Here is a 20,893-nt window from a genome sequence, read left to right on the forward strand (position 1 = left end):
CAGTGTAGTAAAATGCACCCAATCATCACCGACATCATAACGCTACTTGACGCAGAACCTGGAATATCAACACACATCATCTCACAACACTTTTGAATATGAAACCATACTTTTACAGGAAATAGCAAAACTGTACAATTTGTAAAATACTTTTATTTCACAATAAACACTCCGAGAACATCCAGCGACTTACATATGCAAGCAAATAGGTAATTCTTTTCTTCGTTCTCGATCCACAAATGTTTATCGTAAGTCACGTGGTGTTCCTTCTTGATATAAGAACGCATTGGACGCAATGTGAATCACAAGACTTTGCCATGATCTTCGCGCTGTGCCACCATAAACGATATCAAGTTGCTCCTTATCACTAGTATGGCATATGGGCATATGGCCTGTGTCATCATTCCAAAAAAGAGTCTCTGTGATCCACCCACTGACATTTATCTGTAGTTGACGGTTAAAGAAAATGTCAGTTGGTATCTGGAATCCATGACAATCGCAGAAAGTCAAGATGTGGCTGTTTAAAAAAAGACAACAGAAATGTGTCTCAGTAACCAATCTTATTACAGTTTATCATTTCAACCATTAGTTTGGGCCCCTGTTACAACTATTGATAAACACGGCCGTCAAACAATGATAACTCAAATAAAACAACGTGCTAAGTATTCTTGAGTTTGCTGTACAAGTTACTGCTACGGAGTATGGTGACCTCGAAATAGGATGCCAAAGCTGACGCTGCAATCAGAGAGCTAAATAAAACCAAGAACAACACATACACAACATTTTAATTAAATATCAGCGTTTATTACGCGTTTGTGAACCTGAGGGCACCCCCTACTGAACTACATCCATATCGATGCTGCACTGCCCATGTGCCCACACCAAAACAAACTACACACACAAACTGTAATTGCGTGTCATTGCAATATACCACACACAACAAAAACTACAATTTACCCTACCAATAATGTCACTGAATGATAATTTGACTAGTTTGTGTATAAAATCGTCCAAAGTAAAACTTACATAGTACTCAGCATTTCCATTCTATCTGTGTAAATCACACACTCCTTTCACTTCAACAAATTTTCGTAAAATGAAATTACATGTTCCTTTGTCCAATTTTTGAATGGTCAACATTATCATATTTGAAAGTCTTACATCCCTCCCTTCATGTATTCCGTTCGCAATCCTCTCTTTGTTTCAAGGTAAAAAAACAATTGAACCTTATACTGTGTACCATGCATGGGTTTGCTCAGCTAGGAAACAAAAATTCAATGGCGCTTACCTTCACTCAGAATGGGAACCAATAACGCTTCACACCACACTGGCATTACAAATATTTTTGAAAAATATATACATTGTTTGCCACCATTCACCAATGTGGACAACATTTGTACGGATTTATTTTGTTCCTCTGGAGAACTTCGCACTCTCCCAGCAACTCCCACAGTCAGGCCACACCACCTGACACCTCATCGCATCTCCTCTTCACACGGCAACTCACGTAAACATTTTTGAAAGAAGCAAGTCTCGCGCCCTGACAAAAAGTGGTCGTATGAAAATGTCTGAACAAACCCTGCTACAACCCCCTCTGCCCACGCCACCAACTCTGACCCCAATGACCGCACTTATATATTAATGGCCTATAATTTGACACGTGTGTTTGTACTATCCCACTTTCAGTGACTAGTGAAATGAACGGTGTGGGCATCTTACCAGCTTACAAATACAGACACTTAGTAAACACATAATAGTAATGCTTTCACGTTAGAATGCAAATGGTACCAAAAAGAACTGCAAGCTAACTGGATTTGCGAATAGTAAACAATCACTTCATAAAAAAAACCTTCACATCATTAGGTATATTCTACCATGCACCACCCACAACCAATGCACGTCACTACACTGCATATATAGAAAAGAATTGTAGATGGGTGAAATATAATGGTCCCAACATTACTGTAAAACAGAGAATAAGAAGTTCTGCCACCTACGTCAATAAACCGCACCCTACATCTTCTTCTCTGCATCTGCTGAGCACAAAAAACAAAACTATTGTCCCATATTGCCCTAGGTACTAAACCAGAGAAAATAACCTTGACATTTGGAGGTATTTTCATTACTGCCTGAACCAAATATTCAAAATCTGTCAAAAAAGTAGGGGCACTGACATACCCCAAATACAAAGCACCACAGTGCAAAACAACTACATGTGCAATGTTTACCCTGCCCATATCTCCACAAACTTGACCAATGACCTGCACATTAAAACCAGGCATAGTGCTCCATACAACCTTCATTCCTTTAACATCAACATTTTTTGCCACATTCCTACATTTAGCGTACCACTCCAAACCATGCACAAACATATCTCCAACCACCAACACCCTGCTTTTCTCCACCTCTAACATCTTCACTACACACAGCCTCTTTCAACACAAACCACAACCTCAACATCTGATTGGCTCATCCCTACAGTCCCCTTTACATGCTGCATTTGCTGAGAAACCCCAGATGTAGCACACTCTGCCCGAGGACACCCACGATGTTTGAGGAGCACGTAACACTGGGGCAACCCTTCTACCCTTTCCACTTCACTCTCTGCACCATTTCCTCATTGGCTACTGTTAAACAGTCACACAATATCCACCAATCACATCCAAGAACTCAACGTCTAACTGTATCATCACACATCAGAACTTTAGATGTACTATTGATCACTCTCACTGTCACTGCAACAGACCTACACCTACAACTACTATAAAACTGGCCAATATTTCTACTTGCAGATTCAGGTACATCCACATGCATGAACACAGACTACAGACATGATATTTTCAACACAGTACATGTACAGCTCTTCTAAGAATACATATAAACAGAGTAACTTCCACGTACCCTGTATAAAATGTAAAATGACCTTACTTCATTTATCCCATCTGGTATAATGAAGTATCAATTGCAAACCTGTCTCCTCTCCAAATTTTTGTTTACTCACAGAGCTATCTAAAAAAATTGTATTTCATTTTAAAAAATGGGTCAAATAACAGTATAATTATGAAAAAGACAGCCCAGTGTGTTATAAAATTACACGCAGCCAGGATGAGTACACTCATGTTCATTCAAACACACATACAGACAATATAATTACAAAGGCTGCCAGCTCAAACAACACCACTGCCTCTATATGAAATCCGACTCCTTTATTTCCCACACCTTCACAAATGCATACATTGCATGCTTCTCTGTACAATCTCTGCCATTTACCCTGTAAAATAGCAAAACATGCATATGATTATCTCTGCCACCTCTTACCATCCAGTAACATAACATTAAAAAAAAAAGTGTGCTCTATACGTTTACTATTATACTCATTTGTAAAACATATTAATCTAACAGATTCTAAATAAAATATTCAAAATGCACATAGACAAAGAAAGTGCATATGCATACTATGCTCACTTGTAAGAAAACACTACTACTACAAAAAAACAATGTCTACATTAACAAAAGTGCTATAAACACACATATTCATCAGCATCTAAAGTACGAACAACGACTTTGAAGAAACCTACTCTTTCCATACAAAAAAGTAAGTACAATACTTACATAGTTTTCTAACTGTTACTCAAACACACTAGCATTTTACTGTTGTAGAACAAAGAAGTGTATTAACCCTTTCCCATTAGACGTATTATAACCGCTTCCCCTTACCAGTTGCATACGTTATATTGTCATCTCAAGCCAGTGTACTAAAACACAAATATAAGAATAACCTTCCCAACCTCATATAGCTGCCCATTGCACAATCACACACCTCACAATCATCCTTACCATCATACTCAGACACTTTTGAATTTTGTTTTACTTTTTTTTTTAGCTTTTATAAAGCACACGGTCGCCAAAAGCTCATGGCGCTGGGAGAGCAGAGAGCAGAGAGGGATCAGAACAGATACGTTTTTACCTTCTTTCTAAACTCGAAATAATTGGAGGTTTTTTGATAACCAGTGGAAGGCCATTCCACAGAACGGGAGCAGCAATAGAAAATGCCTAGCCCCCCACACGATCGCGGGAGTATTTAGGCATGATGAGTTGCTCCAACGAGGCCGAGCGAAGGCTTCGGGTGGGAAGATAGCGGGAGAATTTGGCTTGAAGATATTCCGCTCCCAGCCCATGAAGGGTCTGGTGAACAATACACAGGGCCTTAAAGTCCACCCGCTGAGCCACTGGGAGCCAGTGGAGAGATCGCAGGACAGGAGAGATATGAGAGCCATACGGAGTATCAGTGGCCACAAGAGCAGCCAGAATTTGGAGCCATTGTAGACGTTTAATCAGGTTCTTAGGTTGGGCAAGATATGAAGAGTTGCACCAGTCTATGCAAGAAACAACTAAAGCTGCAACCACTGGAGGACATAGAGGAGCTGGAATCAAGGGCAAGACGTTCCTAAACATTTTCAACTGAAATGCCCAGCCTGGCAGACTGCTGAGACTTGATGGTCCATGGACAGGGTAGCCGACAGCACAATGCCCAGATTGGTCACCTTTCTTACTGGGAGCGGCAGAGGACCCAGAGGGAAGGCCAAAAGGAGGACACCCAGAGAGTGGGATCAGGAGGGTAACCCACCACCATCACCTCAGTCTTGTCGCCGTTCAGCTTGAGCCAATTGTGGTTCATCCAATCACCAACTGCAGCCAGGCACCCCGGCAGGCACGACGACACTTAAGACCGATCCAGGTCTAAACGGATCAGTATTTTAGTATCGTCGGCGTAAGAGTAGCACCTGATGCCGAAGGAGCGGATGAGACACACAAGGGCCCAAATATAGATATTAAACAGAATCGGCGACATGGAAGAACCCTGGGGAACACGCCAGATAAGTTGACAAGGGGGGACAGAAAGGGGGGCATAGAGAGGGTCTGCATCTGATCAGCCAGGAACAACTGGAACCAGGCTAGCACCTGTCCAGAGATGCCAAATTGGGCCAGGCGGGACGACAGGATGGAGTGGTCGACCGTATCAAAAGCTGCTGAAAGATCCAGCAAAATCAGAGCTCCGACTCCCCCTGAGTCCACCTGCCTGGTCATGTCGTGCTGAACGGCGACCAGAACGCTCTCTGTGCCACGACCAGGATGGAATCCAGATTGGACAGGATCAAGAAAATTAGTAGATTCAAGGAAGGTAGAGAGCAGAAGAGACACCAGTGATTCTAAAAGTTTAGCCAAGAAGGGAAGAAGAGAAATAGGGCGGAAATTAGATGGGACTGCAGGGTCCAACGTAGGCTTCTTTAAGAAAGGGATCACCCTGGCTGCTTTCAATTCACCCGGGATAGAGCCTGTCTGACGGGAGACATTAATGGCTCTTGTAATCTCAGAAGAGAGAGTAGGGGCAATCTCCTTCATGATCCACAGAGGAATGGCATCTGAGGGGGAGCAGGATTTGATTTTCTCAATAGCTGACAGAACCTCTATTTCTGTAAAGGCTGGAAAACTTGCCCAGGTATTGGCCATACTGGGTTCAGCCTTAGCCAGAGAGGAAGCGAGGCAGTCAGATGGCGAAATGCCAATAGTAGTAGCTGAGATCTTTTTCCTGATATTACAGAGGTCTTGAGTGGGTGTGACAATAGGAGTGAGTCTTTCCACCGAGGCCAGGGCCTTGACTGCCGAGAAAAGAGCCATAGTTCAGGATAGGGTAGATTCAATGTTGGTACTAAAGTAGAGCCTTTTAGAGGTCTTAATTGTGGCTGAATAGGAGGCCAGACAAGTTTTATACTCTATTTTACAGATGGAGTCATAGGCTCTGTGCCATTTATGTTCAGCCTGACGGAGTAAAATACGTTCTGTTTTCAGGAGATCAGTAAACCAAGGGTCAACACTCATGCACAAAGCATGCATACACTGCACAACAACCCGACCCACACTTATTTTTTCTCCAACAAACCCCAAAGAATGCCTACCAAAAAGCAACTCTGTAGACAGCAATGCAGAATAAGAGCAAATCAAAATAAAAGTGTCCAAAATAATCATTAATCTCTACCAGATTTTGTACAAAAAGTTCAGACAAAACAGCTAATACAGTCATACACAAAACAAAACAAGCTTCCACTACAGAAACCTTCCCTCCTCTATCAACATGTAAAACAAAACAAAAAGTGATTAACAAGACTTCACTTACCACTGCTACTAAGGCTGCACCTATAAATCTTGATATAGTAGCAATTAACCATACCAAACAAAAATATTTTACAAAAATGTTCTGCCACGGACTCCTTCATAATCTTATAAAAACAGTAGAGAAATCATGGACAGCCCTTAAAAGCTACCATAGAAAAGTAATTCTAAAAGCTCTCAGAAATAGTGCAATCCTTGTTCACCACAGACTCCTTCAGAACCTTATAAAAACAGGAGAAAAATCATGGACAACCCTCAAAACGTACCATAGAAAAGTAATCCTAGAAGCTCTCATAAACAGTGCAATCCTTCTGAAAAGGAAGTTATTTATTTTATTTTAAACAGAGTGAAACCACTAACAAAACTAACTACTAAATTACAAAAAATAAACTTCTCAATAAACTGAAAATCAACAAAAATAACACCTTAAACATCTGTGGAGCTGAATGGAGTCACACCACGACCACAGAACCATATTGTCATGAAGAAGCAAATAAACAAAAGCAAACAAACATAATTGCCATACATAGCAGTGGACGAGGGTATGAAAAACCTAATAACACCATGAAACAAGAAACTCTGCTCACAAAAATATCCCCAAAAAACTCAGTATCACCTCCCCATTCTAATAAACCAAAATGTCCAGTCTACAAATGGCCGTGCACATCAATGTGCAACATTGCCAAAAAATCATTAAAATCTTTACACCACTTCCTCAATTAGTATGTAAAAAGCAAAGACAAAATCAAAATGAAACTACTCCAGAATATGTATATCTGTCCAGTGCGCAAATACACAGGACTACAAGCACATTCAATAGCCTGTATTTCAGGACCTATTTGCAAAACCACCTTCCATCACATAAAATGATATCAACACATCATGCAACTATACAAATCTGGTCCATAAACTCTACTATGCTAAAAGTCCTGCTTTAGCACTAGTCAATTTAAATAGCAATCTTCTACATGGTACAGTCAAACAACTACTTGAAGAAATAGAGCATATCCATAGAAAATATTTTGGAAGTGAAAGCCACTTACAAAATGCATTAGCTTTACCACAAACTACCAACTACTGTACAAATAGCAACCTTCTATTAAACACATACAAAAAAGAAATACTAAAGTTTAAAGGTTTTTTTTATTAATTTAATACAGTTTGAAATAAACTTTTTAAAAGAAAACAAACTTTTTAAAAGTAAAAGAGAAAAAGAAAAATGTGGGATAGAACCCATCCTTTTTTTGTTTTCCGTTCATTCTGTCCTCACGAGCGCCCATTAAAACATTTCGTTTTATTCTCTTCTTTAGACTAAGTAACAGCTTCTTACGTACAACTTTCCTATTTTTATAATGAGCGCTCGGTTTGCTGAACAGTGTTTTTTTGGATTCTTCTCAATGTTCCGTCTCTTCTCTTTCATATAATTTTCTTTCTCTTCAGATTCTTACAATCGTTACGGTCAATGACTACCATTGTCTTCTGTCAATAGTTTCTGTAGTTATTCTAGGTAGCGAGCCAGGGTTATATTATGTCTCTGTGGGTCATCGTTGTGGAATTTAATCCACCATTCTTCTGAGCTATAAGAAGTGAATTTTGCCAGTTCTTCTCCTAGATATTTTGTTCTTAGGTCTTTCATCTCGGGACATTCTAGTAAAGTTTAAAAGTACCTCCACTGTAGTACCAAACCATGTGTGTGCGTTGCATAACACACCTATACTACCAAGCATTTTGACTATGGTATGTGGGCTCCTTATAGGGGATATTAATTACAATCAATCCTCTACTAACAACCCAAAACCAACATCATACTAAAGGTGAAATAGCCAGTAGTGCATTGATTATATCCGCGAACAGCCGCTACGTCCTTTGACATCGCGAACACATCAGGGGCACCTGCCACCTAAACAAATACAGTACTTGACCTATCTCTTACTCCCCAACCCTCCCAAGCACTTCTGCACACCAGCACACTCCTCAAAATTGCATTTTGCCTCTGTTCGCCTTCGACAAACACAGCCATTCGTGGAAAAGTAGTTTATTTACCACTAAATCTCGAAGAAAATATACACAATCATACACCACAATCCAAAATATTTACTTCCAAAGGTATCTTATAAAGCAGTCCTATTACAAACTCTACAATCTTAACTGCATAGCGTAGCAAAAACTTCACATACAAACTCTACAAATAAAACAGTACACAAACTTTTGCGTTCTGGATATTTGATGGGTGTTTGATTCTATGGATGTATTTTGCTGCGGTGGTTGTGGCATGGTCTACGGCCTATGGCTTTCGGCCATTCACCCAAGACTCTAGGCGCTGGCCACAACCACCACAGCATAACACACCAATACAATCAAATATCCACAAATCTACAGCTTGTGTACTGTTTGATTTGTATAGTGTGTATGTAAAGTTTTGGCTACGTCATGTAATTAAGATTGTAGAGTTTGGTAACAAGCACCGCAGTATAACATATCCATGGAAGTAAACATTTTGGATTGTGTTGTATTGTGGTGTATGGTTAGATGTTTGCTTCAATGGTTGTGTTATGGAGCAATATTTATGAGTTGAATTATAATATACTTACCGTTTGATTTTTTGTGATTGGATATATATTTTTCATGACTTGGGTAACTGGAGCAGATATTCCTTTTCAATTTCTGTGATTAAAAAAATCATGTTAGTGTAGATAGTTCATAATGAGTTATTGCATTGCATAATAGACATTTCTTCATAATTTCAACCTTCATATTTAGTAGTTTACAAACCAGTGTACTGTGCAATTTGCTCAGTTTCTGTGTTTGTTTCTTAAATCATTTGGTCTGTGGGGAAAAAAAATTCATGCTGGATTAAAACATTTTTTTTTGTTATGGTACAATACATTTCTTTCTTTGTTTTCAGTGTTTATTTGTTATTCTGGCTAATGTTCTATCTGTTGGCTTGTAGTAGATTGTTAGATAGCTGTTGGCGTATTCTAACTGGTTATAGTTTTTTATTTATATTTTCAAGTCAATCATCTATCTGTTGGGTTGTTACAGATTTTTGGGGCAGTTAGATACCTGTTGGCATATTCTAACTGTTTATTTCTTCCTATATTTTAGTGGTATTGATCTATCTGTTTGGTTGTTGCAAAGTTTTGGGGCAGTTAGATACCTGTTGACGTATTCTAACTGTTTATTTCTTCTTACAATTTAGTGGTATTGATTTATCTGTTTGGTTGTTGCAGAATCTTGGGGCAGTTACATACCTGTTAGCGTATTCTAACTGTTTATATTTTTCTAATTGAAGTTTCATTAATGTTTATGCACAGATTAGTTATAACATTTTGGTTTTAAGCATATTAAATAAACGTTTATAAGATTTGCTGGTAATCTCTGCTTTAGAGTAATGGTACTATCATTACATTCAAACCATCCAAAATTCTATTTTATATATGCAGTGTAGTGACCTGCATTGGTTGTGGCTCCTGTGTGGTAGATTATACCTATTGTTATGAAGGTTTTCTTACCAAGTGATACTTGACCATGTGTGAATCCAGTCAGCTTGCAGTTGTTTTTGGTACATTCTGCATTGTAACGTAGAAGCATTAGTATTACGTATTTACTATGTGTTTGTATTTGTAAGGTGGAGCGATTATCTGAATTGCAGGTAGTACATAATCTGCCATGGTTTGCATTTTGTACAAGTTGCTGAAATTGAACGGATTTACAGTTAGGTATGGATACATACACGAACCGTTCATTAGGGATTTGTTCCTGTGCCACATTGTTGCAGAGAGTGCATGTATGTTTCCACATGTATGAAATCTGCAAGATTTCATTTATAGGTATGTTTTTGTTTTCCAGTACTTGTAGTAAGTACATTAGAAATTCTTGTGGATCTTCTTGTGAGTTTATAGTGAATTTCACCATTCCAGCACAGTTGTCCAATTCTTGTTTTATTCCATGAACATTGTATGTGTTATCAGGATTGTTGCTTGCATTTCTATGAAGGACTAACATTTGCAAACACAATTGGTCTGTAATGTGTAAGTAAATGTTTTCAACAATTGGTGGAAACTGGAATAGAATATTTATTGCTACATTTGAGTAGCAATTTATATCAGTTATATTTGAAAATTTGAATGGACCAGATAGTTCTGTGTTGAAGTCATTTCTTTGGAGTGTGTGTTGCTTCTTTGAAGAAGTACCTGAGTTACTTTGAGTAGTAGATTCTTCTTTGGTTGTAGTAATTGATGAAGTGTTAGCTTTTTTTACTCTCTTTGGAGGATTTGCAGTGAGATCCTGTTGCATTTCTGTTTGAAGTTGTTTTATTTTACAATGTTTTGCTTTTTGTGTAACAGGATAGGTTTTTAGATGGGGGTGTACAGTGAACCTAGTCTATTGTATTCTAAAATGCAAGGAATGTCAGCGTTCAATTTACTTGCATCAAAGTTGATTAGAAATAGAACACGTAAGTGTGATAATGCTACCTAGCTCATGTCTTCTTTAAAGACTGTGTTCCCCATATCTATCAATGCTTTATCTAGGGTAAGATCTTGTGATTTGTGAATGGTGACTGCGTATGCTAGAGTTAGAGAAAATTGCTCTCTGCGTACATACATATCTTTGAAAAGAAGGAATCGAGCTTTTGAGCATCCTATCCTTTTAACTTCTGATAGTTTGTCAAAGAGAATATTGACAAACTGAATGTTGTTGTCACGTGGGTATGTTTGAAAGCCAACAACTGTACCAAGTGCTCCATTAACTAGCCCTTGCTCGACGTCAAGGTTACGTTTAAGCATTACTTTACAGTTTAAAGATAATTTTAATATTTTCTCCAAACCAGCTGTGTTGGAGATAGAGTTTTCTAAGGTATTTAGCCATGTTGTGGCTGGTTGACACCTGGGTAGTGTCATACCATGTAAGTCCAGTTTGTCTGTGGAGCAAATTTCAATTATTGGTTGCATTTCTTTTTTCAACATTGTTTCATTGAAATTTGAACAATTTCCAAGGACATACAATTGACATTTTTGTGTGCTAATTTTTCCATGACATCAGTAGCACATGAGTTATGGCCATACAGTGCTTGGATGTGCCGGGTTTTTAATATTGATTGTGCTTCTTGAGGTAGTACTCCAACTCTAATATTTTTAAAAATGTTGGCGTATGTGAGGTCTGCAGATTGGCGCATGTTTTCTGTTAATTCTCTGTATTGTAAATGTTGCCAAAGGTTGACATTTCCTATGCTACCAACAGTTTTACGGCACAGTTTGTGTGCTAAGGTTTTAAAAATAGGTTCACCTTTCACTGGTGTCAATTGAAGAAGATCTCTGAAAACAATAATGTGTTTTCCTCCAAAGAGCTCTTTGTAGTCTGTTTTGAGTATTTCTTGTAATTTGAGGTGAATTAAAGCCAACATTAGGTTGGAGACCATGCTCACTTCATCTATTAGTAGCATTTTCATTTGTTTTAAAACTCTGTGTAGTTCAATTGCAGCTTCTGTAGAAAGTTTGTAATATTCTAATTTGTTTTAGTGTTCTACTGGAAGGAGTAGTAATCGGTGTAAAGTGACACCGCCTATGTTTTAGGCAGCTAAACCTGTGGGGCAGTTACAACAGCTGACAGTTTGTTGTTTGTCAATTGTTGAAGGAACTTGCTGATGATTTTTATTAAGAATGTTTTGCCTGAACCAGCTGGACCACTGACGTATAGTAGTATAGATTTGTAATTTTGGCAGGTACATTCTTTAGTTTCATGTTGTACACCATGTGCAATTTCTTTTGTTACTTCTTGAAAAATGCTACGCTGCTCATTTTTCAGTTTTGATTGCAGTACAGTTAAGTCTTCTGTATCTTCTTCATAGTGACACATGGTGTTTTCTACTTCTGTCATAGCTAATTCTGCCTCATTTGCTATTAGTGGCTGTCTCAGTGGTTCTTGGCTTCCTGTTACAGAAAGTTGACTACTGTCGGGAGTGTCCTTATCTAGTTGGGCCTGGAGTACTTCTTCGTGTTGCTGTTCATTGTGCAACATTGTTTTGTACTGTATAAAGTTTACATCGGTTATAGTGCTTTCATTTGCTTTGAACGCGTCTTTATAGGAGTCATAGCTATCTAGTAACTCTTCTTCATTTCTCCATGGTTTAAAAAGTTGTAGCAGGGACGTGTAATATAGTTCTTTATGTTGAAGAGTTTGTAATGACAATTGATATGATTAATTAAGCTTAATTTGATAAGTTTCACTCAGCTGCCTTCACAATTTGTCACTCTGTATCTACCTTTATCTGGTATTATATTATTTTTGTATGTGAAGTTTTGGGCTATGTGGTATAGACACATGGTTTCCAAAGTGGTACTTCTGTTTGGATAGTATGTGTCTAGTAAATTGTTTTTCATAATGTCTTGGCTGTTGGGATCATTTTTGGCTATTGTTTCTATGTCGCATTATGATTTCAAAACTCTTTTTCTAGATTTAGCTGGACCAAGACTTAGCCATACTATATTTTCAGATTTTCCACACAAAGCAGCACCGGTTAAATGGTCTGCAGCTTCATAGCAGCCGCATTCTAAGCTGTACAAATTCTGAGACAGTGTTTTATCCGATGATAGGTCATCCCAGAGGTCTTGAAGCTTGTTTTTTCTGCTTTGGTTAAGTAGGCTGTAACATATCGTGCAACTGCAGTGGAATTGCCTTCAATGTACTGCACATCTATGTTTGCATTCCATAAGAGGGCAAAGATTGCATTGTAATCATTGATATATTTTACTTCTTCTGTTCTTTTTATGTAATATGTGTTCTTAGGTGATTTACCGTTAACGCTATGTCTAACTGAAGACCTGACGTTGCTTACTTGACCTGTTGCTGTAACTGTTCTAGGGAAACCAAAGCGGCATTTGGTGTAGTATTTCCCTTTGCTTTTGTATTTGCAACGACAATATTTCCCACATTTGTGTCTTTGAAATTGTAAAATTTGTGCATGAAGATCACTATTTGTTGCTTCTGAAGGAATTTCACAAGTGACATATTTTTTGATAAACTGACTTGGTATTCTTTTCTCCAAAAGAAGAGTTGCACTTCTCAGAGGGGAGGAACAGTTTTATTACAAATAAAGTGTAGCATAGCAATGAAGCGATGATGGAAATATCTTGAAAAATTAACCGGATCTAGAGAGCAAAGTTCTCCAGGTGTTAATATATCTATGTGTTTTTTGTTTTTGTTTGATATGCATAGGAAATCATGTAAATCTTCCCATGCATATTCTGCACAACTTAATGTAACAAACCCAGTGGGTGGGCCAAGCTTTCTTATCACATAATGTAGATCTCCGTGACGTCGAAACTAGTACTCTTTAGTACCACGCATGTTTGCTTACAGATTTTTAAAACCTCATCTTTTTCTTGCACTTTTAGGAGTAATTGCGTAGCTGGTATATTTTGAAAATGGGTACCTGATTTCAATGTGTGTGCAACTCAGTAGCATAGAGTTGCTATTTCACTTTCAAAGAATAGGTGGAATATGTATTCCACATTTTGGGCCTGATCACGACTTAATACCGCCGGCGGTAATAGCCCTACCGCCGAACTCCCCGGCGCTAATAGCGCCGGATCACGAGTTCGGCGGTAAAGTAATTCCCCATTGAGCCCATTCGGGAATGCCCCATTCCCCATTGGGCTCAATGGGGATTTCCCGCCGGCGGTAATAGCGCAAATTTTCGGTGGATTTCCCCCCAGCTCAGAGCTGGGGCGAAATCCGCCAAAGCCCTGATTCGGCGGACCCTTAAAACCGGCGGTATTAGCGCTAGCACCAGATTTAAGGCTTACCGCCGAAGTCGTGATCAGGCCCAAAATCTGGGATCTTCAAAATACATTTGTAACAAGCGGTATTCTGATGCTGTTATCTGTGTGGATCTATCATCGTACCTTCTTCCTTTCCCAGTAGGAAAGAGCAGAGGAAAAGCATGTGCTTCTATACTATTTTCCCATATGCTGATTGGTGATCCTTTGGTTTGTCGCCCAAAATCTGGGATCTTCAAAATACATTTGTAAGAAGCGGTATTCTGATGCTGTTATCTGAGTGGATCTATCATCGTACCTTCTTCCTTTCCCAGTAGGAAAGAGCAGAGGAAAAGCATGTGCTTCTATACTTTTTTCCCATATGCTGATTGGTGATCCTTTGGTTTGTCACATTTGGTATGTTTCTAGTGCATCATCTATGGTGTCTTTAGAGTGTAATGGATGAATTGTATAATGGTCTAAAATATTGGATACTGTAGCAGGGTCTAGAAGTTCAAATTGACCAGTTTCTGGTGACCCTTGAATTATTTCAGTGGTTTCCTTCATGTTTTCTTCAATATTAATTTCTTTGTAGTATTCATTATTGTCTTTTAGATATTGCAAGGCTTGTCTAACTTTATGTAAGTTTACGAGTTGTTGCCAATTTTTATTTTTTTTGTCTTTTGTAGATTCACCATTTACTAAGACAATTAAAGATTGCTCTATTGGACGTTGCACTCCTAGAGTGTGTATATTTTCTTTCAGATCTAATGGTAAATAAACTACTTTGCCATGCATGCCTTTCACTAATTCTGAGGGAGGTAATTTTGCTGTTTTTGGTTGAAGGCGTATTATTGCTTGAAATTGATGCACTGTTTGAATTATGATGATTGAGTTGTTGCAAGGGTTTTGGTAGTGAGAATAATTCCAAGTTATTTGTGATAGCTCGTGAAGGAGTTTGGTTGTTGTCAAGTTTTGGAGTTCAGTAACTGCTAAATATTAAGGGTCATTTATTTCATATTTTTTTCTGCTGTAAGGTAGAGAGCTAATTCAAACCATTTGGAATCTTCATTGTCTTCTATTTTGTATGTTATGTCTACAGTTTGTGTGTTACTTTTATAAAAAGTTCTGCGGCAACACACACACATGGTTTGGTACTTCAGCGGATGTACTTTTAAATGTTAGTATTTCTTTTTTGTATGTGTGTATTAGAAGGTTGCCATTTGTAGAATTGTTCCTAGTCTGTTGTATAGCTATTGCATTTTGTAAGTGGCTTTCACTTCCAACATATTTTCTCTGGATATGCTCTATTTCTTCGAGTAGGTCTTTGTCTGTACCATGTAGAAGATTGTAATTTAAATTGCCTAATGCTAAAGCTGGACTTTTCGCATAGTACAGATTATGGACTAGATTTCTTATAGTTGAATGATGTGTTGATATCATTTTGATATGATGGAAGGTGCTTTTGTAATTAGGTCCTGAAATGCAGGCTAATCAATATCCTTGTAGTCCTGTCTATTTGCACACTGGACAGGTATCCATATTTTGAAGAAGTTTCATTTTGAATTTGTCTTTACCTTTTACATATTGATTGAGGAACTGCCATAAAGATTTGAATGATTTTTTGTCAATGTTACACATTGACGTGCACGGCCATTTGTACACTGGATGTTTTGGTTCAGTCAGATGGAGAGGTGATACTGAGTTTTCTGGGGATATTTTTGTAAGCAGCGTTTCTTGTTTCATTATGATATTATTAAGTTTTTCATACCCTCATCCACTGCTATGTATGGCAATTGTGTTGGTTTGCTTTTGTTTGTTTGCTTCTTCATTGAAATATGGTTCTGTGCTCGCGGTGTGATTCCATTCACCTCCACAGATTTATAAGAAGTTATTTTTGTTGACATTCCGTTTATTCAGAAGTCTTTTTTGTAGTTTAGTAGTTAGTTTTGTGGTTTCATTATGTTTAACACTAAAATAAATAACTTCCTTTTGAGAAGGATTGCACTGTCTATAAGCACTTCTAAAATAAACGTTCAACGGTAGGTTTTAAGGGTTGTGCATGATTTCTCTCCTGTTTTTATAAGATTCTGAAGGACTCTGTGGCAGAACATTTTTTGTAAAATACTTTTTTTGGTATGGTTACTTGACACTACATCAAGATTTATAGGAGCAGTGTTAGCAGTAGTGGTAGCTGAATTCTTGTTGATCATTTTCTGTTTTGTTTTACATTTTGAAAGAGGAGGCACAGTTTTTATACTGGAAGCTTGTTTTGTTTCATTAATGATTCTATTAGATCTTTTGTTGGAACTTTTTGTACAAATTCTACCAGAGATGGATGCTTATTTTTGACACTTTTATTTTCATTTGCTCTACTTCTATGTTGCTTTCTACGGACTTGCATTTTGGTAGGCATTCTTTGGGATCTGTTGAAAAAAAAAGAAGGTATGGGTTGTGCTGTTCTGCAATGTATGTGTGCTGTGTGCATGAGTGTCTGAGTATGATGTTAAGGAGGAATGTGGAGGTGTGTGATTGTGCATTGGGAAGCTACAACTAGTTGGGAAGGCTATTCTTGTATTTGTGTGTTACTATACTGGGGTTCGGATGACAGTAGAAATTAAGCTAGTGGTGAGGAGAAGCACTAATACTAAATCTAATGGTATAATGGTATATCATTAAAACAGTTCTTTGTTCTGCAATACTAACATTCTAGGGGCTGGTTTATGGAATTTGTGTGCCGAAAAACGGGTATTTGTGTGCCATTCTGCCTGCAAATCCCTGTTTTTCGTAGCACAAATTCCATGAATCAACCCAACAGTATGTTTGAGTAACAGTTAGAATATTACGGTAGTATTGTACTTACTTTTTCTGTTTGGAATGAGCAGGTTTCTTCTGAGTTTTGTTTGTACTTCAGATGCTGCTGCTTTTCAGGAGAATAGTCTTCACTGCAATTGTAAAAGAAAGAAGTTAGTAATTGTGTGTGTTTATGGCACTGATGTTAATTTAGACGTTGATTTGTATGTTTTTGTAGTAGTATTGTTGTTTGATAACTGAACATAGTGTGAGCATGCAGTTTCCTTTGACTATGTGCAGCCTTTATATTTTACTTACAATCTGTTAGTTCAACATTCTTTGCAAATGAGTATAATACTAAGTGTATGAAACTCACTTGGTTTCTTAAGGCTGTGTTATTGGATGTTAGGAGATAGTAGAAATAATGATATACTTATTTTGCAATTTTAACAGATAAATTCATTTTATAGGTTATACAGGTTAAGAGGCAGTTACTCTTTTTTATATGCATTTATAAGAGTTGTACATGTACTGTGCATAAAATATGCATACCTGTAGTTTGTATTCATGCATGTGGATATGCATGCAGCTGCAAGTAGAAATCTTATAGACTCGTACAGTAGTGTTTGTAGTAGGTGCTTTCCAATGATATGAGACTTGTACTCAGAGTGATCATCAGTACATTTGAAGTGTTGAACTATGAGTTAGATGTAGAGTTCTTGGATGTGATTGGTGGATGGTTGTGTGACTGCTTAGCTGTATCCATTTGAGGGAATGGCACAGAGAGTGAAGTGGAAAGTGTAGAAGTGCTGTCTAAGAGTTACGCGCTCCACGGAAGCCGTGGCTGTCCGTGGACAGGGCATGCCACATCCGGGGTTTTACTGCAAATCCAGCATGGAAAGGGGTCTGTAGGGATTAGCCAATCAGGTGTTGAGGTTGGTGATTTGTGTTGAAAGAGGCTGTGTGTAGTGAAGATGGCAGAGGTGGAGAAAGTCATGGTGTTTGTGGTTGGAGATATGTTTGTGCATGGTTTACAGCAGTATGCTCAATGCAGGCTTGTGGCAAACAATTTTGATGTTAAAGGAGTGGAGGTGGTGTGGAGCACCGTGCCTGGTTGCAATGTACAGGGAATTGTACAAGTTTGTGAAGATATGGGCAGGATGAACAGTCCACAAGTGGTATTTTTGCACTGTGGTGCTTTGCATTTGGGCTATGTCAGTGCCCTACTTTGTTGGCAGATTTGGAACACTTGGTTCAAGCAGTAATGAACGTCCTTTAAATGCCAAAGTTATTTTTTCTGGATTAGAACCTAGGGCAATATGGGACAATAGATCTGTTTTTTGTCCTCAGCAAAACATTGCTAGGTGTGCAATCAACCAAGGCATGTTTGCTTTCATGCTTAGAGCTGGTATGTTCTTCTGTAATAATGAGAATGTTGATTCCAGTAATGCTGTTTATTTTAAAGAAGATGGCATTTCTTTATCTTTTATGGGAAATGCCATGCTGTTTTGGTATGTAAGGGTTGCTTTGGAGAATCCTAAGTGAAGATTTTAGGAGTAAAGTAAGAAAAAAAAACAGAGCCAACCTCAAAGGGGAAATGGCGTACACTATTTAAATTTAAATTCATCACGCTCAGATTTTCGAAAACATGGCGGTTTTCCATGGACAGCGCGTATTACATATGGGGATTTTGGGGTGGAGAGGCATGCAAATGAGAAAGAGTAGAGCAAGGGATTGGTCAATAAAATTTACTGGGTGTGTTGTGTAAGGAGAGAGTTTGTCAGAAAGTATTTTTCCTGAGAGAAGAACAGATAACTATGGCTGTGTGTTTTTGAAAACAGATTAACTGGATTTTGGGAGACTCATGGATACATTGATTGGAGGTGCATGCAGAACGCTGTGGAGTAGCTGCAGATCTTGGATTCCCTCACGTGGAAGTGCACTGGCATGGAGTGCATGGAATGAAGTGGCTGACGTGGTACCTCTCTGTGCTACTTTGGAAACCCAGCATCATCCAGACATAATTATAATTCATTGTGGAGGGAAGAGTTTAGGACATGTGTCTGGAATTTCTTTGCAATTTGCAATGAAAGAATTACTTGGGAAGATCATGGACATGTTTCCAAATTCCCAAGTAATTTTTTCTCGTATTGCGCAGAGACAAATGTGGCTGCATTCTTCTTCATTTGGTCTGCAAATGGCGAAAGCGAGGCGCAATGTCAATAAGGCTGTTTGTGCCTTTTTAAGATATGTTGTCATGTCCTCAAAGTTTTTTTACTGAATTTGATAGGTTTTTAGTAGTGCAACTTAACCATATCATCCCTTTAACAACGTTTTTTTACTGAATATATATATATATATATATATATATTTTATTTTTTGTTTTTTGTTTTGTTTTTGTTTTTTTTACAGGGACTGCTGTAGCGACCCTGTAGTTATGGTTAATTTGCGGTATTGGCCTTTTAGTTGTGGTTTAGTTGCTGAGCAAATAGAAAGAGCACTTTTTGGGTGGCTTATAACTTTAGCGCCGTTTGATGAATCCTCACCAAACTTTGCAAAAAAGGTATATGGCCACCTTGGAACGATGTTGTGAAGTTTAATGTGGTTTCATTTAGGGGGGGTCAAAGTTATAGAGGGGTCCCATAATGTTTGAAATCCTCATATACACAATTGAAAACATTATTTTCTCGTGCCTACAGCCCAAACCGCTGAATGGATTTTCACAAAAAGTGAGCGCAGAGCAGCGGGTTGGTCCCAAAATCATGCATTTGTAAATTTGGTGTAAATCAGTCCAGTAGATTATTATTAAATGGCCAAGAAGTAGGTAAAAAATAAATTATTGTTATATTGGTCCGGTCCGCAGACTCATTTCCTGATTCAGAGGCCAATCAGGGAGCAGCAAATAAAAGCACACTGATTGGATGTTAAAAAATATGAGGTGCACTAGATTTTATTAAATAGTCACCATGTTCGATCCGAGGACAGTTGCCATTGTCTGCAGACAGTGCAACGAGGAAAGGGTGTGGAAAATACATTTGGGTGATTATGTAGCTGAAAGAGTTCTTGGAAAGGGTGGGAGAGTGAGAACAATTTGATAGGGAGCTGTTTTTAGAAGTGAAAAAAGCAGTGCAGGTGCCGCTGGGTCCACGGTCATGTTTACTGTCCGTGGACGTCATTGTGAGTGGGGCGGTTCAGGGTGAGTGTTGTTATTTGGAGGTGTATTGGTATATGGTTTAATTATTTTGTGTAGGTTGTGGCCAGTGGTCATATTCTTGGGAGCATGCCCCTCAGCCACTTTCCACAGTCATAGTTATATGTATATAGTAGGTACTGTAGGGGGGAGTATATAGTATTTGTAATATGGTGGACTGATCTAATTGAAGTGCATATGGTACTTGTGATTGTAGCAGAATTGAGGATTGTGCTTATGGAATCTGTATTTGTTTCTTTATGTAGAAAAAAAATAGGATGATCGGTGCTATGGTTACTTAGTTGCATAGAGTAATGAAGCTGGAACCTCTGGTTCTTCTTCTTTAAAAAACAGTATCATTTGTAAAAAAGATTGGTGACAATCTATAATTGCAAACAGTTGTACATATAGATTTACTTTTTGACCCTCATAAGAAAAACATTCTATGTACTATGTTTGGTAAAACATTAGTGTCTGGTACAATGTTGTTGTATTGACAAGAAATAATCATTGGATTAAAAAAAAAACTACTTCATTATATACAGTATTTGGCAATTACATAATTTTAAAGAATGGACATGTTACAGAATACTTGTGTGTGGTAGCATGGATACATTATGTGAGTGTAAGTGTGATAGGATGTTTGTTTGAAGTGTGTTGTAATTAAGGGTATGATATAATATGATATGGCATTTATTATGCACCTATACACAAGTGTTTCAAGGCACGATGAGGCAAGGGAGAGGGAACAGAGGGAAGACAGAAACAATGATCTTACTAGGCCAGGTGACATTGAGAATGGCCAGGTGCAGGGGAGGGGGAGGAGAACAGTGCAGGGGGAACAGGGGAGGGGGCAATGCAGTACATAGGATAACAGTAAAATACATAAAGACAATAAATAAAAAGTGTGGCCAGCTGGTGGCAAGTGCAAGGGTAAGTGCAGACATCAGGAGTCAAGTGCTGGTAGGGGGCTGTATGGATG

The sequence above is a fragment of the Ambystoma mexicanum genome, chromosome 4p (assembly GCF_040938575.1).
Source record: "Ambystoma mexicanum isolate Mex_15411 chromosome 4p, UKY_AmexF1_1, whole genome shotgun sequence".
NCBI classification, from domain to species: Eukaryota; Metazoa; Chordata; class Amphibia; order Caudata; family Ambystomatidae; genus Ambystoma; species Ambystoma mexicanum.